Raw genomic sequence first — 9,582 nt, forward strand, 5'->3', positions numbered from 1 at the left:
GAAACCGGAGCTACTTTGATTCAAAGGGTGAAGCAAAGAACTCATTTAAAAATCTATAAAAAATAAAAGATTCCCAAAAAAAGTTAATGATAGGTGAAAATAGGCAAAACAAGGCTACGGAAAATGTTTCTGTTGATTGCATAGGTAAATATTGTTGATGGATCTAGGTAAATATGGACTCAAGAACATTACCAGGTTTCCAAATCTATATGAAATCAAAAGATGGTAGCGTCGACTAGTCAGTGTCAACAATTGAAATAGAAAAATTTGCCGAGGAAATATGCAACCGGCAGGCTATTTGCCCTTGTGGGCTTAAGACCACAGTCAATATCAATCTTTACCATTAAGTTGACAGTTGCCAGATTGCAACACTACGGTTGCTAAATCCTGAAATATAAAATACAACCTACGTAAAGGGTGATAATCGAACCATATTCAGTCTCGTCAACGGACTTAATACTAAATATATTAGCACTAATTCGTTTAAAAACTAAGCCCACTAGTCTTTTCAGGAAAAACATTGGAGTACAATACTCCAATTTCATTTTAAAGTTTTTGTTCTTTATCACTCAAAAAGGGTTCACATATAAACATTCATTAGTGAGCAAATTTATGCGGATTAAAACTTTTGTTGAAGTACTTTGGCTAGTCGATGTGATGGTACAGAACAGAAAACGCATTGACGCACTCAAATGAAGTTTTCATGAAAAAAGCATATTCACACCTAAGAAACAAGGTCATAGGAATAAATAAACGTAGAACAAAATACTCACGCTCATACGTGTACTATACAGTTAAGCTAACATTGAACTTACGATAAGCTCATCGACCACTTCCGTCCATTTCAGCTCATTTAAAATGCAGGTAAGCTCGCACCACACCTACGCACATCCTATTTTTACCCTTTACGCATTTGCAATTGACCTCCGCTTTCGATTTCACTTACGACTTTTGACGGCCAATCATTTGTCGATGCAGTGGCAGCGATACTTCGAAATCCTCTTACGAACTGCTTAGCAGAAAGGAAACCCACACGCTCCGGCATTACGCAGCTGTTGCGTGGTGTGTGCCTTAAGCTTCAAGATGACGGACAAATGGTGTAGACTACTATATTTGGTTGGAGAGTGGTCGCAAAGTATTGCGAAAGTAATAAGTTCTTATTGGAACGAAGGAAAAAAGTAAACGAGAGTTAGTCGCTAAAACGGTGCAAACAATTGCATAAAGAGAGCAGCCCAGTCAACATATTTAGACCTTTGAATACGCTCATAAAAGTAGGCAACAACCTCCGACTGTTTTTCGACCAAGCATCTTTTTAACAGTGTGACTTACTGCTTGGTTCACTTAGCTTCGTTAGATCATTGCAGCAACAAAACGGCTTCCATCGGGTCATCCTTAATGCATGAGCGCATTAAAATGTGTTGATTTGTTAGCCAGCTGCCAGTAAGCATTCTCATCTACATTCACCGGAAGCGGGTGTGGCACACATCATCTGTACTCACACTCACTCGCCTTAGTGGGTCAAAGTTCAATAAGTATGTCGGTTGTTGATGCTGAAGTTTAGCTTTCATTAAATGCGCCAATTGAATTTTTAATAAAGAAAAGGATTATTGCAGACTAACCTTTTTAACTTTGAAGGCTACTTTACATATCCTTCTACATATAAGTAGTTTAATGCAGCCACTTTAGGTTTAAAGGCAATCACTAGTTGTCTGGTAACGTGGGGTTTCTTAAAATGCAGATGAAGGAAGTTGCTGTAATGACAGTTATTTTGGATAAAAAAAAAATGGGAGTGTAATAAAATTCACGTGACTGACTCTAATTCTTTGAAAAATTGATATTGTTAAGGCAACGACTCGTTTTGCCCAGCATTAACCATGACTGCCGCTTGCTGCCGCACAAAACGTATCGAACATATTCACGTGGACATCATTGGACTAGACTTATCTTTAAGCTTATCTTATAGTAAATGCTTGACAATTATCGATAGTTTCACTAGATTTCCAGAGGTATTTCTCATTGATAATATCGGCGTCGAATATGTAGCTCGCACACTTTACGCAGGATGGATATGTCGCCACGGAGTACGATTACGTATCGCGACTGACTAGGGAACCCTGTTTGAGAGTCAACTCTTTAACGCTCTCACTCCTCTCCTCGGCAGTAAACACATACATACCACTAATTTTCATCCGAAGTCGAATGAAATGGTGGACCGTCTTCGAGGAAGCTATTTGTTTTCTCGAAAACAATTCATATGTTACCCCTGGTTCTTCTTGGAATTCGCTTCGCGTGGAAGGATAACCTGGACGTAACTCAGGCCGATCTCGTTTATGGAGAGCCAATTCATCAGCAAGGTGAATTCCTAGCTCCTTTGTCATGATCTCGTTTGCCACTATCCAAAATGGCAGAATGCTTGAGAAACTACGTCGCAGACTTTGCACTCCAGCCCATCGTCCGACATGGTCAGAGGAAAACATTTACTTTTAAAGAAGTAGCGACATGTGTACACGTTTTTGTTCGTTGCGAGGCTCCACAACACGGATTCAATTCACCGGATAAAGTATCTCAACGAGTCATTTCAAGGCATGAGAAACATTTTATCGTAAACGTCAGAAGCGAAACTACTACTTGTCGTAGAAAATAATCCCCTAAAAAGAGGCTGTTAGATGGGATAATCTCCTTAAGATAAAAGCGGTTAGACATAGAAAGTATGACAGACGGTCTTTTTAAAAACCTTGAGTTACAATTCTGTTGTTATGCTTAGCTGGTTTTAGCTCATCAATAAAATGAATGGATTACTTCCATTAAATGCGATACAATTTTTACGTCTTAAAAGTTATTTTAACTGCTTGACTAATGCGACCACAAGCGATTGTCGTGAAACAATCAAGTAACTTAATTTTAATATCAGTGGAGAGTTTTAACATATTCATAATCACCTAGATTTTAACTCGTCTCGTCATCCTGATCATTTATTTATTCTATATAATATAAACCTTATATCTTTCCTTTTAGTTTTACTATGGTGATACCTACAATAGTTAGGTGTACAAAAACATTATATTCTGTAGCAACATGTTGTAAGAGTATAAAAACAAAGCAGTCACTTTTTATTTGCATTGATGTTAGCAAACTATTTATAATTGCTGTTATAATCTCCGGCAAACAACAAAGTAATGTAATTTGTCGTTTTATGTTACTGCAAACCCGCCGAGTGATCGTCTGTAATTTTGTTACGGCATGCCCAACAGTGTACGAATGTTGCATGTTTGCGCATACAACAAAACAGTTGTTGTCTCGTCATCATGAAGCAGGGAAGCAGCACTGCAGAAAATTATAAATGCACCTGAATGACCGAATGTTAATACATGAATGAAATTGTATTAACATTAACATTCTCAGTTTGATAGTCGTGTGTCGGTAAGTGCGTGTCGGTACGTGAACGCGATCAAAGTATCAAAGTTTGTGGAAAAGTAATTAATTATTCTTTTAGTGCAGTTTTTTGATTATTATTTTAAAAATATTTCAATTTGTGAATGTAAAATGTGTAATGTCATAAGTGTGTGTTAATGAATTGAAGTGAAAGTGTACAAATTCAATTTAGCAAATCAGTGCACAATGTGTTTGTTTGGCGAAGATGTATCAGCATGTTCGTGTGAAAAATGTGCTTTTGCCCGAAGGCTCTCAACTGCGCGTTATGAATACAGCGAATACATATTATGCTCGTATATATTAGTAAATCTAAGTTTAGTGAGAAATGTATCGATATTGGTGATAGTAAATTGTTTCTATTGTTCCTTCGTAGCGTTTAAAATATCCGATGTAATCTGTTTAATCGAAAGAAATTAAATATGTACATACATATGTGCAGGCAATAAAAGGTAAGGGTGGACACATAAGTATGTACATACATTTTATATTAGTACTGTTACTAGATGTATTTTATATACAAATATATTCCGCTTAAATATAAAGGGCAGAATTGCTCTCTACACTTTTATGTTAATAAACCAAAGCCAGAAATGAAAATGTATGGAGTTTTTTTTAGTAAAAATTCCCAGGGAGTGTGGGAGAGGGCTAATTGACCAAGATTTAATTATTTTATTTCAGAGATTGAGAAGATTTTGGAAATATTTGAGTTTAAAGTTGAAAATTACCACTATTTGAAGTACGTGTTTTTTTGAGTTAAAATTAATTTTACACCAATATCTTGCAATTTTATATCCACTAACACTTCACTAATTCGCCTGTACACATGTTTTTCGTTCATAATTTTAGTTCGAAATTAAATTTATTGTTCAATTATTCCAATTTAATAAAACAAAAATGTTTAATCGCTTACATATACATATGTAAATTTTATTGCCTCTAATAATTTAATACAGGGATCCTCATTTCTGTTGGCAAACATTTCTTCGTCAAACGCTTTCAAGAATCAAATTTATGAAGTTTTCGGGATTATTATAACTATCCCTCGAACAAATTTTTTTATAACTCGCCACTGGTATTCTATTCGTTGAGTGTTTGTCTCATCCTCCGTGACAAATGGTTTGTCCGAATCACTGTGGTTGATACGTCGATGCTCATACTTGTGCTGTCAATGCTAATCAGACCTGACATTATGCGGACATACCTCCAACCGCAGGTCGTCGCTGCCATTTTTCACCATTCCCAAGATCCAGTGATCTGCCACCTTCCAGCTTTAAATGAGAAAAACATAAAAGTAATTACTTAACATTGGTTTTTTTATTCTTCTTCTTTTTTACTGACGTAGACACCGCACACGTGGTTATAGTCGAGTATCAAGGCTGATATTGGTGTTGGTTTCGAAGCTATTACTGTTGACAGTGACGTGAGAGCCTAGTTGCGAGTGTAACGACTGTTTGTTCGATGATTTGTCTTACCCTCGTGCCTCACCAGACCCATTTGCTTAGCTTCCTTATCCATTCTGGAGAGAGCAGAACTCTCGTATATCTTGTACAGCTTATCATTGCATTTTCTCCAGCAATATTTTGAAGAAGTCGCACGAGAGGGAGTCGCCTTGTTTGAAAACTCGTTTTGGTTTTCCAAAAGTTTTCCAAGACTTGGCGCAGGGTGAATATTTGGCCAGTTGTTGATTTTCCTGGTCTGAAGCCACAGAGATAAGGTCCAATCGGTTTGATCAGATTGGGGGTGTTCCTTTTGGTGGATTGGCCAGAGTACACTTAAATTCTTTCGTCCTATTTTCATTTATCAGTTCTTGGCCGCCTTATTTGAATACCTCGATTGGCAATCCATTGACCTCCGCCGCAATTTTTTTCAATGATTCCATTAACTTGTTAACTTTCTTGCTGATAGTATTAGTTCGACTGCAGTTCTGTTTACTTTGTTGAGTAGTAAATAGCATTTGGCATGGGCTAGTGTCCAAAACAATGATAATATGCAAAGAAATTATTCAGAGTGGGCATTCATACAGTGGTCATAAAATCTGTTCAAACAAACTCAAGTGCTTGTATAGAAACCTTCTTAGTTTGTTAGGGTATCGTCACGAAATTTGACTAAGGTTATTATCGCAAGCTTCGTTACAATTTCCGAAGAAATTGTTTGAATCGGTTTGTTTTGCTTCAAAAAATTTGATATAGATTATTATTCAAGGCAGGAAAGTTAACGTTTTGGTTTTGGTTTAATTAAAGATAATCACTTCAATTTGCAATACTTTCTTTTTGGCGTATTCGCTTCGACAGCAATTTTTTTACGTGCTATTTTATTGCTATCAATGTTTATGGATCCGATTACCGTAAATGCAAGTGCAAGTCAGATCGATAACCAAAAATAGCACCACGCTTGCTAAATTTAAACCAATGAGTAGTTTTTACAATAGTTTCTGCTCCACTTGCGTATTTCCTGCCAAACAGTGCACGGAAAAGCAATTCTAATTAGTGATAATTGCCTTTTTCTCTCGATATTCATTATAATAAACTTCTATGCAATTTTTCGCTTCGATAATAAACACCGAAATTCCATTAAGCAAATTAACACCAAAAATGTCAATTTAAATTAAGCAAATGAGCGGAAAACAAAAGCAAACTACACGGTGCTTAGCAAAGCAAAGGAAAAACAAAAATACAAAATTAAAACCAATACATACATAAATGTGGGCGAAGAAATGTATAATTAAAGAACATGCATACCTGTGTATTAACGTTAAAAATGTATATCAGTATGTGACTGTCTAACTGTCTGCTTATTGAGGTGTTGGTGGAGCGCAAAGAAACGAACAACTGAAGTGGAAAATTAAAAGGGTTTAGAGCTTTCAACACGTCACGTACGTCGACGAAAATGCTAAAGTTTCAGCGCGCACTACACGGCGACTAACTAAAATAACTACATGAATATATACTTGTATGTACATATGTATATAATTTAGTCCTCACTTCCTCTTGCTCTATGCGGAGTTGTATGTTCGGCACTAACGGTTTATTGTTGTGTTCACCATACAAGCTATTGGGGGCAAAGAAGATTATCACACAAAACTTGCTCAAGAATCTTAATGAGCGCCTTCGATAGTGTGCGTGCTTATTGTACATACTATGTGTGTGTATGTGCTGTTGGAGCATTCGAACCACTGACGCCAGCAATACAATGGCAACAGAGCATTAAAAAAGCAAATTAAGTAGAGAAAACCCCAAGCAGCTAGCTAAGCTCACACAATAGCAATAGTTGGCAATAATAAGAACACCCATATGCATGATTGCTTGGCTGCACACACACGCATATGTTTGTATATGCATACATATACTGAAATAATGTACTTATATTTATGTACAGACATGACCTTTGCAATAAGGTTGGTTTCCACAAATTTTCTGCTATTTAAGCACTGGTCCAAAAAACGCAAGTAAAGGCTTTCAATCCGACAAAATAACGAAAAGTTTTGATCACCTTCATATTGGAACATCAATTTTTCATTACTGGTTATTCAAACCTTTCATTTTTTCGCATGTGAGTAAAGTCAAAATCTCCTGTGAAGCATGAAAACAGGTAGATGACTGATTGAAGAAAGATGGGTAGACTGATGGTGATTACATTTTAATAACCACTCGGCTCTTTGGATTCCTTGATCAGTAACCGTGGACATATAGCGCTTCCGGTTTTCATAAACACATACATATACTATATTTTCTTCTCCACATGAGTTTAAACGCCCAAAGAATATTTGCTGCTCTCTAAAGCTCCAATATCATGTCCCTCTCAGGCATGTTTTATAGTCTGCTGATAGCTCTATTTTCTGTGTTTGTACATATGTATGTATGTGCGTTAACTGGATTCTGTTTAGAATATGCTTAGTCAAGGCTCCGAAATAATGATCACGTAAATTGTCTCTTGGATGACACTTATGATTTTTTGTAATTATGAAATATTGAAAGCTGAAGCAATTGACTGACTATCTAGTGAATGAGTTAGTCCAATTTTTTTAAAAACATAGTTTTCTGACGAGCCTAAATTTTTTTGACTGTGTTTTTCTCTACCATTGTCTTTTTGTTATTATGTTTTTAACAGCCGATAGGTGTGACTTGGGTCTAAGAGAGCCGATTAAATTTACTGGTGACATTGTTTAGTAGAGATCGACTTTATAGAACATAATATGCTTATTGGAAATATAAGTAGGTCAATGGAGACTGCCTTGCACGTTCTTTTCTCGTGGCTCGTGAGGAGCATGAGCAAACAACAATGTTTTTCCGGAAGTAGTCATTAGAGCTCTAAATAGGTCTGGGTAAAATCGAACCTTAAGCATCTTTTTTTCAAACTTCGCTGTGACAGGACCATCCTCACAAAGGGAAGTTCTCTCGACATTTCTCTGGATCACGATTGTTAATAATTTTCTGAAAAAGCTTGCGGAAGTCGGCGTAGCTTCCATAGTTGATGGAAAATGTCTAAATACCGTGAATGAGTTAACTCATGGTACCTTAGCATAGTAAGCAAATGGACTGCTGTAAGTGGGATCTCCATCAGTCCTAGTAAGATTTAACTGGTTTAGTTTACTAGGAAGTACAAAAAAATCCCGGAGGCGCATCTACCACTTATGAGGAGAACGTGTCTTCGGCCTGTTGATAGTGTTGAGTTTCTAAGACTCATAGAGACATAGAGGAAAGTGTAAGAAAAGCTTTAATTGCCTTGTACTAGAGCCTACCTTTGGTGAGAGACTCTAGTACAATTCAATCAATTCTTTAGATCTATGAAACCATAGTTAAGCCTATAAAGTTCTACGGAATTTTTGTATGGTGGAAAACGCTGGAAGAAACTGCACTTGCGAAAAAATTGGAGCGTTGTTGGTTTTCTGTAGTTTGCTACTGAATCGTTGGATCTTAGACCAGCTCAGCAAACCCTGGTCAACTACCAACAGCCGTCCTGTCGCAAGGTCCTTCTGGCACTTTTCAATGGTTATAGGAGTTTCAACTGGACACTGTTCCATCGGGTTTCATGCAATGACATTGAACATCTTACCGGATGCCAGCTGTGTCAGCTGGTTGGAAGAAGATGAGATAGAAAAATCTCAACAATTTCCTCTCGAATGTCCCGCTTTGCCAGAACAAGAGCAAAAGCACCCCGGGTCTCATACACTTCGACATTCAGGTAATATGGCAAAAATATACATAAAACACCTGAGCAGATTTGTGTAGCTTCAGGAGGCTTAGCCACAGGAGTTTTCATTGGGCTTGCAAAAGACTGAAATAACAAGTGTGATTCCTCCGCCACGCTGAGGGATCAGTTATCTAATCTAACCTAACCTTGTCTAGTTTTTGCTGAGAACCAAATTTGTAGTCTCCGATACAGTACAAATCAAAGTGCTTCTAGTTTAATGGTCACAGGTTTCTATACTCATGAAAGTTATTGTTGTCTAAATCGATATGATCCTTTTAAACTACATACTCTCACAAAGGCGTTGTTTAAGAGTGTGGTATGTGTTAGGCGACTAGTGCGTGCCGCAACTATTGTCTGAGTATATGTGGCAAGGCTTTCCTTATTCATATGCGTAGACGTTAATGAATAAAACGGTAATTAGAATTCAAACAAAAGCAAACGTTCAGGCGATGGCAACAGCCAAGTCAATTTGAATATTGAAAGTTAAGGCGAAGAAGCGGAGCAGGGTTCGGTACACTCACGCACACATACTTACGTACGCAGAAAATTATATACTATGGTGGTAGTGAACAGTAAGCGCCCCCACTCCCATGCTCGAGAAAGGTAAATAAACACTATGAATTAGGCTTCTGCAGCTTTCCTTACATACAAATACACACATTCATTTGTATATACTTACATAAAGATTTTCCACCAATCAAGTGTTGCAATTATCGAGTGCAACTTGATGAGGTTCCGCGTTGCCACATAAAAGTTAGTTAGGAAAAATTCAAAGTCATTTTCTATGTAGAATTGATGAAATCTATCACAAATTTGCAAAGGAAGAAAAAAATAAATGAAAAAAGTTCACAGCAAAAAAAAAAATACAAAAAGTGTTTAACATTTTATAAAGCCTTAACAATTTGAACTCAAGTAATCCACTGCAAAGATTTCTGGTGTAATCTTTCTTGACAGAGGCGG

The sequence above is a fragment of the Bactrocera dorsalis genome, chromosome 4, assembly GCF_023373825.1.
Source record: "Bactrocera dorsalis isolate Fly_Bdor chromosome 4, ASM2337382v1, whole genome shotgun sequence".
In the NCBI taxonomy this organism is placed as follows: domain Eukaryota; kingdom Metazoa; phylum Arthropoda; class Insecta; order Diptera; family Tephritidae; genus Bactrocera; species Bactrocera dorsalis.